We start from the raw sequence: 19,385 nt of genomic DNA, 5'->3' as shown, positions 1-19,385 counted from the left end.
CCCAACCTCAAATATGCATTCCTTGGTCCGAATTCCACTTTTCCAGTGATAATCAATGCAAATTTAACTGAGCTAGAAACTCAAAGATTGATTGACGAGTTAAGGTTGATTAGAAAAGAGATTACATATACCATTGATGATATTAAAGGAATTAGTTCCTCTCTTTGTATGCATAGAATTTTACTTGAAGAAGGATATAAAAATTCAATCTAACATCAGAGGAGACTAAACCCAAATCTAAAAGAGGTGGTAAAGAATGAAGTGCTTAAGCTTCTTGATGCCAGGATCATTTATCCTATTTCAAATAGTGAATAGGTGAGTCCAATGCACGTGGTTCCAAAAAAAGAAGGAATAACTATAATCAGAAATGAGAACAATAAATTGGTTCCAACGCGAACAGTCACAGGGTGGCAGATGTGTATTGATTACAGGAAGTTAAATAAAAAAACTAGAAAGGATCATTTTCCTTTACCATTTATTGATGAGATGCTTGAAAGTCTAGAAAAATACTCATATTTTTGTTATTTGGATGGTTATTCGGGATTCTTTTAGATTCCAATGCACCCTCAAGATCAAGAGAAGACTACTTTCACATGTCCCTATGGAACTTTCGTTTATCGACGTATGCCATTTGGACTTTGCAATGCCCCAGCTATGTTTCAAAGGTGCATGATGACAATTTTTTCAAATTTAACGAAGAAAATAATGGAGGTATTTATGGATAATTCCTCAGTTTATGGAAATGAATTTAACACCTATTTACTAAACCTTTCTATGGTTCTTCAATGGTGCGAAGATGTAAACTTAGTGTTAAATTGGGAAAAATATCACTTCATTGTTAAAGAAGAGATTGTCTTGGGACACAAGATATCAGAACATGGGATTGAGGTGGATCAGGCTAAGGTAGAAGTAATAGAAAAGTTACCCCCACCAATTAATGTAAAAGGAGTAAGTAGTTTCTTGGGGCATGCTAGATTCTATAGGCGTTTCATCAAGCATTTTTCAAAAATCTCCAAGCCACTAATTAATTTGTTGATTAAAGATGTTGAATTCTATTTTGATGATGATTGAATGGAGGCTTTTAAAAAGATTAAAAATGTTGTTACTTCATCTCTAGTAATCCAAGCCCTAGATTGGGAGCTACTATTTGAAATTATGTGTGACACCAGTGACTTTGCAATAGGAGCAGTTTTGGGGCAAAGAAAGAATAAGATTTTACATGCAATCCACTATGCAAGAAAGACACTAGATGCAGCCCAAGTAAACTATTCCACTACAGAAAAAGAATTTTTAGCGGTAGTCTTTGCATTTGACAAGTTCAAATCTTATCTAGTAGGTTCAAAAGTGTTAGTATATACTGATCATGTTGCCATCCGATATTTACTTGGCAAGAAAGATGTCAAACCATGTCTTATCAGGTGGATCTTACTTCTTCAAGAATTTAATTTAGAAATTAGAGACAAGAAAGGGGCAGAAAATATAGTGACGAATCATTTATCTCGAGTATAACAAAATGGGGAAAAGGATGCAGAGTTTGATGTACCTATTTGTTGGTTAGTCCTAAGAAAATCATACCGGTTCCACTGTACAAAAATTTTTTATACAAGTGTCAAAAGTGTCAAACCTTTCCTTAAATAACCTATTGTGTTCTTTAAAAATTAAATTAGGAATCGCAGACGGAACTTAACATCATTGATTCCAAATTTAACTTATCTGTTCTTAATGGTTTATATTTGAATCGCAAGCGGAACTTAACACTATTGATTCAAATCTACTTAAGTTATTAATTCCATAAATATTAATTTCTAAAATTGACTTCCAGGACTGCATGGCGAGGCACATGGCCTTCTTGAATATGGGAGCAACCACCACCGCCTAGGCAAAGCCTTTTAAGGAAAGCTAATATTTATTTCCTTAAATAACTCTAGGTTAACCAAAAAGAAAAATCGAATCACAAATTCGAAAAAGAAGAAAACACAAACTCAAAAAACTATTTCGAAAACTCTAGAATCATATGTCTCTTGTGTTTGGTATTTCTAAAAATAACAATACAAAGAAAACTAGTATGATGCGAAAAATAATTACTAGTTATACCTTTCTTTGTAAGCAAAAATAACCTCTTGATCTTCTACCGTATTCCTCTTCTAACCTCGGACGTTGTGTGGGCAACGATCTTCCGAGACGAGAACCACCAAGCACCTTCTTCTTCCTTCTAGGTTTCGGCCACCACAATTCTCCAAGAGAAGTAGAGGTCCGGCCACCACCACCAAGCTCCAAGGGATGCAAGAAACAAAAACTCCTTTATCTCCTTCTTCTCCTAGCTAGAACCGGCCACCATCAAGAGCTCCAAGAGGGGTTTCCGCCAGCCACAAGAAGAAGAGAAGAGGGAGAAGCTAGGGCCGGCCACCAAGGAGGAAAGGAGAGGAGAAGAATAATAGAGTCGTTCTTAATTAAAGCACCTCTACCCCCTCTTTTATAATCCTTGATTTTGGCAAATAAGGAAATTTTAATAAAAACTTCCTTAATTATTTTGCCATGAAAAAGAAAAATTATTTTAATTAAAAACAATTTTCTTCTTTTAATAATTAATGGTCGGCCACCACAAGCTATAAACAAGGAGAGTTTTAATTAATTAAAACTTCCTAATTTATCTCCAGAAATTTATAAAAATTTCTCTAATAATTTTAATCCCTTCATGATTGGTTAGTAAAAATAAAATTTTATAAATTAAAATCTTTCTTTTAAACATGCGGATAAAAAGAAAGTTATCTCTAAAAATTAAAATCTCTTTTAATCTACAAATAAGGAAAGATATCAAATCTTTTATTAATCTTTTGTAGAAACTTATAAAAGAGAATATTTAATTTTTAAACTCTCTTTTAAATCATGAACATGGTTAAAGAAGGAAAGTTTTCTCAAAATTAAAATCTACCTTTCAATCTACAAATAAGGAAAGATTTCAAATCTTTTCTTAATCTTTTGTAGAAAGCTATAAAAGGAAAATTTTAAATTTTAAACTTTCTTTTAAAAACATGATATCCACATAAGAAATAATTTTAACAAAAATCCCTTTTAATATGATGTGGTCGACCACCTAAGCTTGGGCTCCAAGCTATTGGCCGGCCACCTTAAGGCTCAACCTTTAGGCTTGGCCGGCCCTAAGCTTGAGCTTCAAGCTTGGCTTGGCCAACCCCTATTGGTTGGGTAAGAAGGTGGGTATGTGGTGGGTATAAATCTTTATATACAAGAAAATACGATAGGGACCGAGAGGAGGAATTGGTTTTGGTCTCCCGATGAAATTAAGCATCCTGTGTTCGCCCCGAACACATAACTTAATTTCATCAATAATAATTCATTCCACTAAAGAACTATTATTGAACTACCGCACCAATCCCAAATTATATTTTGGGCTCCTTCTTATTATGAGTGTGTTAGTCTCCCTATGTTTAAGATAATGAATGTCCACTAATTAAATGAGTTATTGACAACTCACTTAATTAATATCTTAGTCCAAGAGTAGTACTACTTAACCTTATCGTCATGTCGGACTAAGTCCACCTGCAAGGTTTAACATGACAATCCTTATGAGCTCCTCTTGGGGTCATTCTCAACCTAGATTACTAGGACACAGATTCCTTCTATAATCAACAACACACACTATAAGTGATATCATTTCCCAACTTATCAGGCTTATTGATTTATCGAACTAAATCTCACCCATTGATAAATTAAAGAAATAAATATCAAATATATGTGCTTGTTATTATATTAGGATTAAGAGCACACACTTCCATAATAACTAAGGTCTAGTTCTTTTATCAAGTCAGTATAAAAAGAACTTACCTAAAATGGTCCTACTCAATACACTTAGAGTGTACTAGTGTAATTTATTAGTCAAGATAAACAAATACCTAATTACACTACGACTATTCCAATGGTTTGTTCCTTTCCACCTTAGTCGTGAGCAACTGTTTATAATTTATAAAGAACTGATAACATGATCTTCTGTGTGTGACACCACACACCATGTTATGTACAATATAAATTAATTGAACAACTATATTTATCATAAATGTAGATATTTGACCAATGTGATTCTTATAAATGTTTATACCAAAAGCTAGGCTTTTAGTATACACTCTAACACTATTGATGATATTTTTCCAGATGAACACCTTCTGGCATTAGCATGTATAAAGACGTCTTAGTATGTAGATTTTGTTAATTATCTGGCAAGTGGAGTTCTATCTCCAAATTTCTCTAAACAGCAAAGAAAAAAATTTCTTTCAAATGTCAAGAACTATATTTGGGATGAACCATTTCTTTACAAGAAATGTAGTGATGTAATCTATCGAAGATGTGTACCCGAGGAATAAGTGAAGGACATTTTGTTCAATTGTCATTCTTCATCTTATGGTGGGCATTTGGGATTTTTGAAAACAACTGCAAAAATTTTGCAAACAGGATTTTATTGGCCAAATTTGTTTAAAGATACACGAGAATTTGTATAATCCTGTGATCAATGCCAAAGGACTGGAAGTATCACTAAGAGAAATGAAATGCCACTAAACTACATTCTTGAAGTTGAGTTATTTGATGTATGGGGAATAGATTTTATGGGACTATTTCCTTTCTCGTGTGGAATAAATTTATTTTGGTGACAGTGGACCATGTGTCAAAATGGGTGGAGGCCATAGTTTCCCCTATAAGTGATGCAAATTCAGTCATCAAATTGTTTAAAAAGATAATTTTTCTATGATTTGGCATATCTAAAGCAGTTATTAGTGATGGAGGGGCGCATTTTATAGAAAAATAGTTTGAAAACCTACTCAAGAAATATGGGGTGAATCACAAAGTAGCAACACCATACCATCCACAAACCAATGGGCAAGTTGAGATATCTAATCGAGAAATCAAGGTCATATTAGAGAAAATAGTTTCAACTTCATGTAAAGACTGGTCATTAAAGTTAGATGGTGCTTTATGGGCATACCGTATAGCTTACAAAACTCTAATTGATATGCCCCCATTTCGACTAGTTTATGGAAAGTCATGTCATCTTCCAGTAGAATTAGAACATAAATATTACTGGACAATTAAAAAGCTTAATATGGATCTCAGGATAGCAGGAGAAAAAAGAAAGCACCAGCTAAATGAACTTGATGAATTAAGAATGGATGCTTACGAGCATGCCAAATCTTATAAAGAAATAACAAAGAAATGGCATGATCAACATATACTACGCAGGGATTTCAAAGAAGGAGATCTAGCCATATTATTTAATTCAAAGTTAAAACTCTTTCCAAGGAAGCTTAAATCACGATGGGCAGGCACATTCAAAGTTAAAAAAGTTTATCCCTTCGGAGCGGTGGACATTTGGAATGAAGAGATTGGAGACATTAAGTTCAATAGTCAACGTCTAAAAGGATATGTCCATGGTATGCAGATAGAAGGGAATCAAAAGCTATACTTCTCTGAACCACCCCCCCCCCCCCCCCCCCGAATGAATTCGTATCGGTTGAGCTAATGACCTTAAACAAGCGCTTCTTGGGAGGCAACCCAAGGGTTTTTTTTAGTTAAATTCAGTTTGAGTCTTCTTTGTCATTAGTAAGTGTTTTTAAACTTTTGTTTTCTTTGTTTTCAGGTTGTATTTTGCCTCCATGAGCTGGCCGTGGTTAATTCACGGGTATGGAGGCATTGGAGAAGTTGGAAAGGAGAAAATTTAGCAATACCAGACCTAACTGGGCTCGACCGTGTACTATACACAGCCGTGTGACATTGACAAAGAAGAAGAAGGAAGTGGTCGTGTGACACACATAGGCCGTGTGAGCTCACCCGAGGAGAAGGTGGACAATGTCGTGTGAATTCACACGACCGTGTGAAAATTCCAGAGAAGAAGAAGAAAGAGGTCGTGTGACACACACGGTCGTGACTCGAGGAAGAAAAGTACTTGGTTGTGTCAATTAACACGGTCGTGAAGAAATACCCAAGGACGAGAAGCAACAGGCCATGTCACAGACACAGTCATGTGAAATAAAAAAAAAAGAGAGAGAGAACATGATCATATTGCAGCTTACATGGCCCAACGCAAGTTCAATAGATTACGCCATGGGGGTGTGAGAGCCACACGGCTGTGCCCGCCACATGCCCTCTTTTGCTCTCTTCTTTCCCATCTCTTCTTTTTCCCAAAGGCCCTAAATCATTCCCTTCTGATTTCTTCACCTATTTCCCTTAAAGTTCAACCTCTCTAGCTCTTACAATGTCAAATTTAATTAAGGAAACTACAATAAGAAGAGGGAAAGAGAAGATGCTTGCTTCAAAAGGAAGAAATTCATGCTTCAAAGGTATTTCTAACAACTTTGGTATTATTTTTTCTAGTGATGAACAAAAACATTGTTATTTCTCCTTATGTAAACATTCCATCTTGAGCACTAAGTTTATGGATTATGCAACCTTGGATACTTTAGGTTTTAGAAATGATATTGATTTGCTTCTTGAAAGAATAGGTTGGAATAAATTGATGATCATGAAATATCCAACTTATCCAAGAATTGTTTTAGAAATTTTAAGTTCTATCACGGTTGGCAATGTGCAAGGTGGGGAAAAACTCAAATTCTATTTATTTCATGAATGGGCATTAAGTGATTTCACTACTTGCTATGATTTGCCTAGGAATGGTGTATGTATAATTCTACCCAAATTTAAAAATTCAAACTTTTGACAGTTAATCTCTAGGCAATCTCACTTTAATCCTCACACATTCAAAGCCTCTAGTATCATTAATCCCATTTTTAGATACATTTATTTAGTTATGAAAAACACTATATTTGGACGAGAGGATAAGGAAGGAATAGTAAGACTTACTGATTTATATTGTATATGGGCAATGGTTGAAAATGTTATAATAAATTCTGGTTATTTCTTTCTTAAGCACTTAATGAAATTAGGGAAGGTAGAATCTACCACACCTATTATCTTAGGTGGGTTACTAACTCAAATGGCGCTAGTGCTAGGGTGTGATCTAGATGGATTAGAGATGGTTGAGGAAACTTATGGATTAGATTTAAATTCATGTTTAGCAATACGAATGTTAAGACATGAGGAACATGGATATAGCCTTCTTGTTAAAAATAATTTCCCTTTACGATTACCCAATCCTGATTTAACTACTGTTCGCATTAAGGATAATTGGCATTTAATCCTAGCAAATTAACATTCTAGGTCCTTATCGGTGTCAATTTCGAGAGATGTTCCTCCAGTTAATCATGACATTCTTAAATTCAATTTCCATGAACTTCATTTTATTTTGGATAACATTCATAATGACTTAGAATCGACTGATAAATTGCTTACTAGTAATGATTGCATGGAAGATGAATAATTTAAGGAACTTCAGGAGTGTTTCAAAAGTGAAAAAGAGTTATGCATCAAAATTTCTGAATTCATGAACTCTTATAGGGCTCAAATGGAGTTTAATGAAGATTTTCGAGGTTTTATGAGATATTTGCAAGATGACTTAGACAAATTGTTTGAATATCATAAATTTTTTAAGGATGAAGTACATTGGTTCATTGATTTTTTTTTCCTTTTCCCCTTCCTGAATTCCCCGAACTCCCTCCTCTACCACCATATCGATTTCATCGGGACGATGAAAAGTTTAAGTCAGAGGGGTGTTTGCAACCTAAATTTTCTGCATTTTCTTATACATTCTCATTTGTTCTGCATTTTGTTTTGTTTTGCTTTGCTTGCTTTCAGTTTCTACTTATTTCAGTTTTTACTTACGTCTTGTATTTTTCTTCGCTTTGTTTGTTAGACTTGATTTTGACTGTCACTTGACTATCTTTTGAAATATTTTGTGGCATATTGAGAATATCATTCCTCACTACTGCTGACTTATCTAAAAGTAAAATTGTTAGCACGTTTATATCTAGATTAATGATGTTGCATACATAATGCTAGTATGTTTAGTGTACCTCTTTTCTCTATCTCAAGTAACATAATATGAGCTAAGTGTTGTACGGAAACATATTTGAGTTTCGGCTTGACCATAAAGATCCTATTTTCACTTACTTGAGCTTGAATGGTTGATATCATTGGAATAGTCATGATTCATCCTATTTGTTTAGTACTTAGTTCCTATGGTAATTTCTCAAGATACATTTTGGTTACTAGATGATGCTCGAATCATGTAAACTCATTTGGAAAAATCAAAATATCCCAACATTTATACTTAAGTGCATTTGTGTTCAAGTGTTGCATCTTGCAATCACTATAAATAAAAATAAAAAAAATAAAAATTGATGAATAAGGGATATAAAAACAGTTGTCGTGAGTGAAAACTAGCAAGTTACCCCTTTGAGACCGAGTTAGGTTATTGGGGAAATGACTGCTATGTTTCTCTTGATATCGAGCACGCCTTTGAGACCTTAGGTGGATTGAGGAATATGAACCAAGTGTGTGACAGTTAAGTGTCTATCACCGAGAACATTAGGAACTCAATTGGATGATGACTTGACTAGGACAAGAATTAAAACTTGAAGAGTTTGGGTCACTTATTGCACTGTGGACAGGAAACTTATACTTAGGTCATACTTGAGTTATTTCCACAATCATGCTCATCAATGAAACTTGTAGATAGAGTTACGAAAATGTACTAGGGATTATGATGCATTATAGAGCACATGAGTTTAGATTGCGATATTTTACTTGAGGACAAGTAAAGGTTTAAGTCTGGGGTGCGATGCGCGTAAATTATATACACTTATTTAGCATGTTTTGGTGCACATTCACATATTTTACACATACTTTGTCTATGCACTTTGATACTCTTTGTCATATTTTCATCATAATTACTCCTCTTTGTTCAGAAATCTACTCTTGTGTATTTTCTATTGACAAGAGTCGAATTTGGAGAGGAAATGATGTTCGCGGTCAAGCCAGTCAATAACAGAAGGAAAACAACACTGGCAATGTGACCTACAAGGCCATGTCAAAGAACCAAAGAGGAAAATGACCTTGGTTGTGTAGTGCACACAGGTCATATGGCTTCACTAGAGGAGGAGCATGACATGGCCGTGTGAGAGCGACACGGCCGTGTCACCTAGCAGCATATCCAGAGCATGGCCATCTAGATCCACATGGTCGTGCAACACTTCCAGAGAGCAAGAAGAGATTGGTCGTGTGGTCCACATAGCCGTGCAGGATTTCAAAAGACCAAGAATGGTCAGGCCGTGTGAGCCACACAACCGTGTAGGCCATCTAGAGCCAAAGAAGAACATGGCTATGTAGATCCACACGGCCTTGTCACCCTAGCCGAGAGGAGAATGTAAGAGGTCGTGTGAGAGCCACACGACCGTGTCACGAGCCATGTGGTGCCCGTGCCCCAACTCTATAAAGGGGGTTTCTTCCCCTTTCAAAGGGAGGAAGGCTCTCCCTTTGGGGAGATCCAACTTGGGTATGTTCTTCGTCCATGATCCGTCGATCCGAGGCCATCTTTATCTCCACATCGACTCCAATAGCTAAGGATTGGTTGTAAAGATCACTCATCAACACCAGATAAGCTTTTCTATTCTCTTTTCTTTGGATTGGGATTGAAATGCTTGTAATCTTCTTATCTTCGGATCTTTATCTTTTTGCTTTCTAGGATTAAGAGAGTATTTGTGGTGTGATTTGATGTAAGATCTCATAGATATGCCAATTTCCTATCTAGATGATGTTAGCATATTTTGTATCTATTTGATCTTGTGTGGATTCATGTGTTTGGACCTAATTACCATGTGTGATTGAATATTTGTGATGCTTGTGGATCCTGTAGAGGGATGCCCTAGATCGTATGACCAAGGGGCGCTTGTGACAGGTAGTCCCGCTAACGGGCGTCTGGGGTGTCTTCTTGAAAGGTGAAGCAAGTCTCTACAAGGAGGTGGGATGGTTGAATGTACTTATTACCTACATCATTATGTGGATTAAGTAAAGATGTGTTTCTGTGTCGTATAACCGAGGGGCGCTAGTGACAAGTAGTCCCGCTAATGGACTTCATAGGGATCATATCTATTTATTCGGTTGTGGTGTAGATCAAGCTCCCTTGCCAGTTGTCTTTTGCAGGAGAAAACCAGCAACTTCCTATAAATGCATGTTAATTGAGGATATGAATTGGTAAACCATATTACATCGATAAATATCACAATGAAACTGAACTCCTAAAACACTCATAAAAACCAAGTTCCTTCATTTACCTTTCTATTTCTATTTCTAGTTGCTTTACTTAGTACATTCACTACCTTTGTCAATTGTTTAGCTAATTCATCAAGAGACATCTCTAGTGCTTATAACCAGTCCCTGTGGGATCGATAATCTTTTATTACTGTGGACGAAACTGTGTACTTGCGGTGACATAACACTTATCATGAGACCGACTTCCATGGCTTCTCCTTAGCTTGGGTGGCACTTGACCCTTCTTCTTGGTCAATTTAGGATACCTTTTTTTCTTGTGTCCTCTTTCCCTACACTCAAAGTATATAATGTAATTTTTTTTGTTACAATTTGAAATTTTTATACCTTCGCATGTAGGGATGGTACTTGATCCTCCATTTGATTTTGCTTGACTTGTGGAGGTGGCATCATCTTCAGCTCCATTTAACTTCGAAGTGGAAGTCTCTTCTCATTCTTGTGTCAATGCATGATGCTCCCCCTCAATCCTAGAGGTGAAGGCCCTTTCATCATCATCCTCATGCACATGAAATAAAAAAGAATGCCCCTTTGCCTTTGTCTTGACATTCTCTTGAGGATGGACCTTCTTCACTTTCTTCTTCTTCGAATGTTGAGCATCTCTCAACTTCCAACTCCTCTTGCTCTTGATCCAATGAGTCTCCCTCTTTGAATTCTTCTTAATTTGGCATAGTGGAGGGGATATCATGAATCTTTGTCAATTTGCTCCAAAGCTCCTTAGCATCTTCATACTTTCTAATCTTGCCCAAAATATTACTTGGCAATTGATTGATCAATACCTTGGTCACTTTGTCATTTGCCTCACATCTTTAGATTTGCTCCTTAATCCAATGACTTCTCTTAATGATTTTGCCTTTGTTATTCCTTAAAGCCTCAAATCCCTCCCTTAGAGTAAACCATTGTTCTATCTCCATCATGAAGAACTTTTCGATTCTTGATTTCTAAGAATCAAAGATTAATGCTATAAATGGTGGAGGTGCCCTTGTGTCATATCCAAGTACATCTCAAAAATCCATCTTAAAGTTGAGCTCTTTTGATAAAGTCTTTGACTTGATGAAATTGGGGCTTCAACTTCTTCTTCCTCTAGCTCGTTGCCCTTTCTGGTGATGAGTCCAGTGAAAAGCGACCTCGCTCTAATACCACTTGTTGGGATACTTCGGAGCTAGAGGGAGGGGTGAATAGCTAATCTCGCTCGCTTACTCGCTTCGTAGATGTTGTTGTAGCGGATAAACTTGAAGCAAAGCTCGCTAATGCTAACACAAGAATTTGTATCCACCTTAAGATGAGGTGATTAATCCAAGGATCCACACATGAGCTCACTTTCCACTAAGGAAACACTCCTTCTTGGAACAATTCAGAGATGGAGAAATCTCATACAAACTCACACAAGCATACAACTCAAAACAATAAGTAAATACACAAGTATACAAATGAAAAACCTTCTTGCTTGATCTCTTATTACTTGTGAATGCCTCTTGTAAACTTGGAAGTGCAAAAACACTTCAGACCTAAGATTCCAAGAACTGGCTGAGAAGATGTAGTGGAGAAGATGTTGAAACAGTGTACGAAAAACCCTTTTATCGGGCTCACAACAGCTAGTTTTCAAGCGTAATCAATTACCCTAATTGATTACACATGACTAATCGATTATCCTGATCGATTAGGCATGCTTCTATTTGCGTGAGAATGGTTCGTAAGCGATTAAGCTTACCTGCTTAATCACTTACTGTAGCTTCTGTTTCAAATAGAACACTTCTTAAGTGATTGCCCTAATCGATTAATATGTGCCTAATCGATTAGACACCTCTCTGTGTACTAGTGAAAATGTACTTAAGTGATTACCCTAATTGCTTAGGCTATGGTAATCGATTAGCCTAATTGATTATCAAATCTTAACTTCTAAAATAAAGTCTAGGGTTCCCTACCTAATATCTGATCAATCATGACCTGTTGGGACTCCTCATTACCAAGCATCCTGTCATCCTTGACCTACTGGGACTTCTTTACCAAGTGTCTGGTCAATTTTTTGACCCACTTGGACTTTTATCCTAGTGTTAAGTGTCCTATCAAACTTTAACCCACCTATATTTCTTGTCTCGTGCCAAGTGTCCGGTCAGCCTTATCCCACTTGGACTTCTAATCACTAGGTATCTGGTCAACCTTTGACCTATTGGATTTTTAACTACCCAACTTCACTCACCAAGACTTCTTCACTGCCTAGCTTCACTAACTATGACTTTTCACATAACTTCAATCACCAGGATTTTTCATCTACCTAGTTTCACTCACTAAGGCTTTTCACCTGACTTCACATACCAAGATTTTCTAGCTGTCTAGCTTTACTCACTAGAACTTTTCACTTGACTTCACCAATCTCTAGGACTTTTCATCACCAAATGTTCAGTTAACACTAACTCATTTAGATTTTTTTTATCTTCTTCCAACTTTCCCGTTAGACTTGTGCTTGCCTAAACTCTAGTTAGGACTTTCCCAATCAAGAATCTGATTATCCTTGACTTACTCGACTCTTATTCATATCAAATTAGTCAAACCTTGATCATAGGAAAATTATACCAACAATCTCTTCAAATGGACAATTACATCTACAATCTCCATATATTATCACACATCAAAACTCAAATATCAAGACTCAAGCTTGAGTCAACTCAAACTTAGTCAAACTAGTCAACATTAACCTAGGGAAATTACACCAACAAACTTAATGGTTGGTTATAAGTTGACCCCGTGATTACATCCCTTCACATAACTTGGGGAAAGACTCTGAGGGACGCTTGGGGTGAGCATAATCACCTTTTCTTATATTACACCACCTCCTCCTCAATCTCCATGGGTTGGCAGAGTTGGTACGTATATGAGTGTTTACTCCTCTAGGTCTTGGAGTCAATTCCTAATGGGTGTAAAATATCTCCTTGGATGTTTGATCTCTCTCATACAAAGGGTTGTTACACTAGGGTAAAATACCCCCATGATCTACCTACTTGTATCTTGTTGTGGGACTGACGATACTGAGCCGCTTGGGGCGAGCAATATCACCTTTTGCACAAATTGCATCACCTCCTCCTCCTCTACCTCCCCTATGACATTGTGCTAGGGACCTAGGGTAAAATGATCTCCCATGATTTACTTGCATGTATCTTATCGTGGGACTCATGATACTAGGTTGCTTAGAGTGAGTGATATCACATTTTGCTTCAATTACACCGCCTCCTCTTATCCCCTGTGCTATAGTGCAATAGTAGGACACCCATTCAATCTCTCAAGTATTGATGGTTCGATTCTCAACTATGATGTATGCAAGACATTTTCCTCTAGTGGGATGATAAACCTAGGATGTTAGGTTGCTAGGTACTTCCAAATTTATCTTGATGGCCAGTGAGAAACTTTTGTATGATTGGACAGTACCAATCATCCAAAAAGACTAATCAACCTGAAGGGATAAATACTTGGTGTTAATAATAATAAAAATAAGTTACCACTGCCTCTCGTCTGTGTCTTCTCTCACCCTACCACATGTCACCATAAATACTAAGCACATGCTTAGTTGAACATTATTGTTGATAAACTTAATTATCTACTTAAGGTTATGTTATTTAAATCCTTTTGGTTCAGGTAATGAGTGATTACTAGGTAATAGAGCATGCCCATCACGTCAACAAATGAGAGATATAACTTGGAATGTGACTACCTTGGAAGTGTGAGCTAGGTTTTATGTGATTCTGGGGTTAACAAAAAGAATTTCTACATTTTTTTAAATTTTTTTTTTTAAAAATGAGTATTTAAAAGGTTGAATCAAATAACATTAGATTATATTTTATTTTTCATAATTTTCTAATAATTACATAACTAAAATTATGCATGATAAATAGAACCAAACACACTCTAATTTATTTCCCAAAACCTCATCCTCTTTCTCTCTTTATTTTCTTCTTCCTCATTCTTCTTCTCCCAGACACTAAGAGAAACATTAGCAACTCCCCAACTCTTCCTCCTCTTCTAGCAATAAATTAACATCTCAAGGCTTTATTACTCTTCTTTCAGCCCATAGCAAAACCTTCCTTTTACCCATCCTCTTCTTTAGCAAGACAACAACATCAGCAGGTTTTTCTTCTAATTCTCTTAGTAGACAATAACTATTCTTCTTTCAGTTGACAGCAATGACTACAATTGCAGCTGTCCATTGCAGCGAAGCCTAAGAAAGTCATAGTTGTCTCCTAATCTAAAACTACTATTATCAAAGACAACAAATTATTTATTTTCAGTGCAAGAAAATCAACAACACCATAGCTAAAAGTAAAGTTCATAACAATGTCCAATCTATTGCATCATTGGTCATACTGCTAATCATTACTCTAGAAGATTTGATTGGTCATATAATCGTAGAATATATCAAATTTATCTCTGATTTAAATATATTGGTATTCAATATCCTAAAAGATTTAAATCAAATTTCACTGGTGGTATTGCGGCTTTAAGACAACCAACATTTTCACAAGTCTATCCTAAAGTACTTGTGCCCGTACCTATTCTTAGTAAATTACCATAGGTTTTATCTACTGCATGATATATTGACATTAGAGCAACTCATCATGTCACATCAAATTATAATATCCTTATAGAAGTAATATGTACTATGGTTTGGATATGGTGCAAGGAGGCAATGACTCAGGTTTGCAAATTACTAATCTTGGAAACATATACATTCATTTATCTAATAGTATTTTTCACATACGTAACATATTTTATGTTTCATCTATTATTAAAAATGTACTCTCCACATGTCAGTTTTGTCTCGATAATAATATCTTTTTTGAATTTCATGATCATCATTATTTCATAAAAGATAGAGGAATCTTATTTCACCATAGAATAAAAAAATGACCTATACTATCTTCAAAGTTCTTCAATCAAAGACTTTATTAGTGAATACATAAATAAACTAGCTTGGTATGCTCGACTTGGTCATCATTCTCTTAGTATTATTTAGTCGATCATCAATATGGATGATTCTCCTCCCCATCTCATTCACTTTTTCTTCATCCAATCATGTTGCTAATTTTCCACTTAATTGGAATAATTCATTCTAATGTTTGGTACTTTGCACCTAAATTGTTTAACCAATGATTCTTATATTATGTTATCTTTATTGTCCAATTTAGTAAATATACTTGGCTCTATCCTATGAGAAGAAAATTTAATTTATTAGAAATATTATGTCATTTTCAAAAATAAGTTGAACGATGTTTTAATCGCAAAGTACTCTCTCTTCATCTAATTGGAAGGTGAATATCAAGCTCTCCATCATCATCTTGTCTCCTATGGAATTGTTCATCAAATCTCTTTCCCTCACACTCCAGAGTAAAATGACTATGCTGAGAGAAAACATAAACATATAGTTAAAACTGCTTTAACTCTTCACCATCGTCATCAGTTTCATGTAAATTTTGGGATGAAGCTGTTAGTACTGCAATATATCTTATAAATTGACTTCCTACTCCATTACTCAATCATAAGTGTTCTTTGAAAAAACTTTATAATCAGACTCTTGACTACACTTTCCTTTGATTTTTTTGGTTGTGTATGTTATCCATGATTTCTTTACTCTAAACACAAATTTGACTCTCATTCACTATAATATGTTTTTCGTAGTTATAGCAATTTAAATCATGAGTATCATTGCTTGCACATACCAATTGGAAGGATAAATATTTCATGACATGTTATTTTTAATGAGTCTCTATTCTCATTTTCATTAGGTTTTTCAATCTCCTCCAGATACATGAGACACCTTCTTGATACCAACTAACATTGTATTAGATTTTAGATATCTGATTCCTTTGGCTAGAAATGATTCTAACATCAAAAGTAATGGTATTCTATATCTAGCTTCATCTCCACTTCTCTTTGGGGAGGACATCTTGAGTCCTACTCTGAATCTCTTTGATAACTCTCTTATACAATCATAATCACTCCAAGTGGTTTCTCTAACAAGAGAAAAATGCACTGACAATATCAGAAGGGATAATATACTAGAACTCATTTTGTGTCCAACATTGGAAACCTCACTAGCCAAAGATCATATATTTTCTAGCTCTAGATCCTCAGGTAATATAAGTCTTTCATCAAAATCACCATATCAGCCTACTTCCTCATCACTAGTAACAAATGATTTAGATGATGATGTTAATTGTCACATGCTTCCCTTAAGTGATATTTATGCACGTTTTCCACCAATGTCAACCTAATATCCTCTTTTACGTGATCTAGTGGTCTCTTCAAAAGTTGTTAAACCAACTTGTTTTTACAAGAGAATAAGAATCTGAATTGGTGTAATTCAATAGATATAAAATTTGATGCACTTCTTCACAATAAAACATAGAACCTAGTTCCGCACACTTCCTTATGAATTTTGTGGGTTCTAAATGAGTATTCCATCTTAAGCATCAAGATGATGGTTCTCTTGAATCATACAAAGCTAGACTATAGCCAAAGGTTTTAGTCAATAGCCAGGTATTGACTTCAATGGTACCTTTAGTCCAGTCATTAAAATTATATCTATTGGATTATTGTTATCAATAGTTTTTAGATTTAATTGGCATGCATGACAACTAAACATCTCTAATACATTTCTTTATAGTTATCTCGAGAAAATTATATTTATGGAGCAACCAACTGAGTTCATTCATTCATAATTTCTAATGCATGTTTGTCAAATCAAAAAAATATATATATCGTCTTTGACAACCTCCGCACGCATGATTTTATCAATTATTTTTTAACTAGTCACAAGCTCAAGAACTTTTTAGATCAAAGATTGACTCTTCTCTATTCTACAAATATAATGATAGCTCTATGATATTTTTTCTCCTATTTATGTGAATGATATTTTAATAACCGACGATGATTAAAAGGACATCACAACTCTATTAATTCTTCTGAATAAAGAATCTCCTATTCGAGATTTGGATAATGCTCATTTTTTTCTTGGTATTAAACTCCTACATGATTAGGTTGTCTCTTTTTTTTCAGAACTAATACATTATTGAGTTTCTCCAAAGAGCTAAAATGAATAGATCACATCCGATCTCCACATCAATTGTTATAAACAACTTCTTCCTCTCTTGCTATGTCTGATCCCCAAATTTATTACAGCATTATTAGAACTTTACAACATGTCATTATCACATGACCTGATATTGCCTTTATAGTAAATCATGCTTGTCAGTTCATGTAATATTACTTTTTGCTTACACTGAACAAAATTGGAAAGGTGTAAAAAGAATACTTTGATATCTCAAAGGTAATATTATATATACATGGTCTTCTTTTATATCATCAATCATCTCAACACATACATTTCATAGTGATAAAGATTGGATAAGCTCTCATGAATATTGACGCTCTATTAGTAGATATGTAATATTTTTTGAATGAAACCTTATCTTATGGAATTAAAAAAAATCAACTTACAATGTCTCGTTCAAGCATTGAGGCTGAATATAAAGTTATAGCTAATACAATATTTGAAATTATTTGCATTCAATCACTTCTTTTTTAACTTTATCTTACATCAAATGTTGCATCAAAAATTTGGCGTGATAATATTGGAACAAGATATCTTATTGTAAATCCAAATTTTCATTCTCATATAAAACTGTTGGTCCCGATATGGCCGGCAAAAGGAGGATGAATTGCCTGAAATGAAAAATGTACCCTTCTCAAAGCTTTCGACTTAAGTGAATACAAAAGTATGAGACAAAAGTATTTACTTGATTTGCAACTAGCAAGGTTGGTAGTCTAAGACTAATGAAGCTTAAGTAAAAGACTCCTTCGACACAAGTCGAAGGCGGAGAAGCCTCGTATAGGATGTTGATAGCTTAGAACTTGAAGAACAAAATTGAAAACTTGAATATAGAAAAGTATTGTTCTAAATTGACTGAACCAGGGATCTATTTATAGTGCTCTGGTGAATTTTATCCGTTGCTAACGTGGCACGATCTAAGCGCCTGGACCCTCTCAGGGTGCCCCCAGTAAGGCAAACTCTATCTCCCCACAATGGCTGGTAGATAGAGTTTTTTCATGTTCGGGCACTTGGACCATGTCCAAGCTCCTAGACCGTTGTTGACGTGGACCCGAAGAGTGATCCACTATGATGTGGAGCCCTTTGGGCACCCTGGTGGTCTGGGCATCCGGATCCGTCAACTTCGTACTGACCATCTGACGCCTTCTCCGGTTGCTGCCTTCTTCTCCAGTCACCTGGGTTATCGTCTGGCCTTCCAGAGTTGAACTCACCCGAACCCAACTCCATCCTTCTCTCCTTGAGTAGTCTTCTGCTCCGACTTCTTGTCCCTTGGAAACATTGCTCGCTTCTATCTCGTGCGCCAGCGTACTCTTCCATAGCACCTCATTCCTTGAACGCACCAAGCACATCGACTCTCTTCCCGTGTCATCCTTCTTACTATCTGCATCTTCTGCTAGACTTCTTGTGTTCCTACTCTCCTACATATTTAGACACAAAGATCAAATACATAGGACCTAACTTAACTTGGATGAACATATCAAAAACTAACACGGGGTACTTACAATCTCTCCCTTTTTAATGTGATCAACCTAAGTTAAGTTAAGGTTAAAGAAATAGTAAAATAATTGCAATTAATAATCATGTTATGCAATTAATAAATATGCAAAACACTTAATATGCAAAGTAAAAAAATGTACCTCCCACTAAAATTATTCTATAATTCTCCCCCTTCAATCATATTAAAAATAGTGGTAAAAATTCTAAGAGTTACACAAATAGTGACTAGCACTTAGAAAAATTAGGAGAATTAATTTTCAAAAATCTAAATTTTGATGATTTAAAACTATTTTTTGAAAAAAAAATAATTTTAAAATTGTTTTTAATTGTTAAAAAATTATAATATTTTTGTCATAGTTAAGCATAATAATCGAGAATAGTGAAAAATATTTTACAAATAAAAGTATTAAATATTAGCAATAATAAATTATTTTGTACATAGATATGTGTTTTTCAAACAAAATATTTAAAAATAGATTTTGAGATCGAAAAATATTATAAAATTTTCTTATTATCTAAAATGTAATGGATATCTGCAAAAAAAATAAATTTTCAAAATTTTAAT

This window comes from Zingiber officinale, chromosome 2B, assembly GCF_018446385.1.
Source record: "Zingiber officinale cultivar Zhangliang chromosome 2B, Zo_v1.1, whole genome shotgun sequence".
NCBI classification, from domain to species: Eukaryota; Viridiplantae; Streptophyta; class Magnoliopsida; order Zingiberales; family Zingiberaceae; genus Zingiber; species Zingiber officinale.
This window is presented reverse-complemented; position numbering follows the sequence as displayed.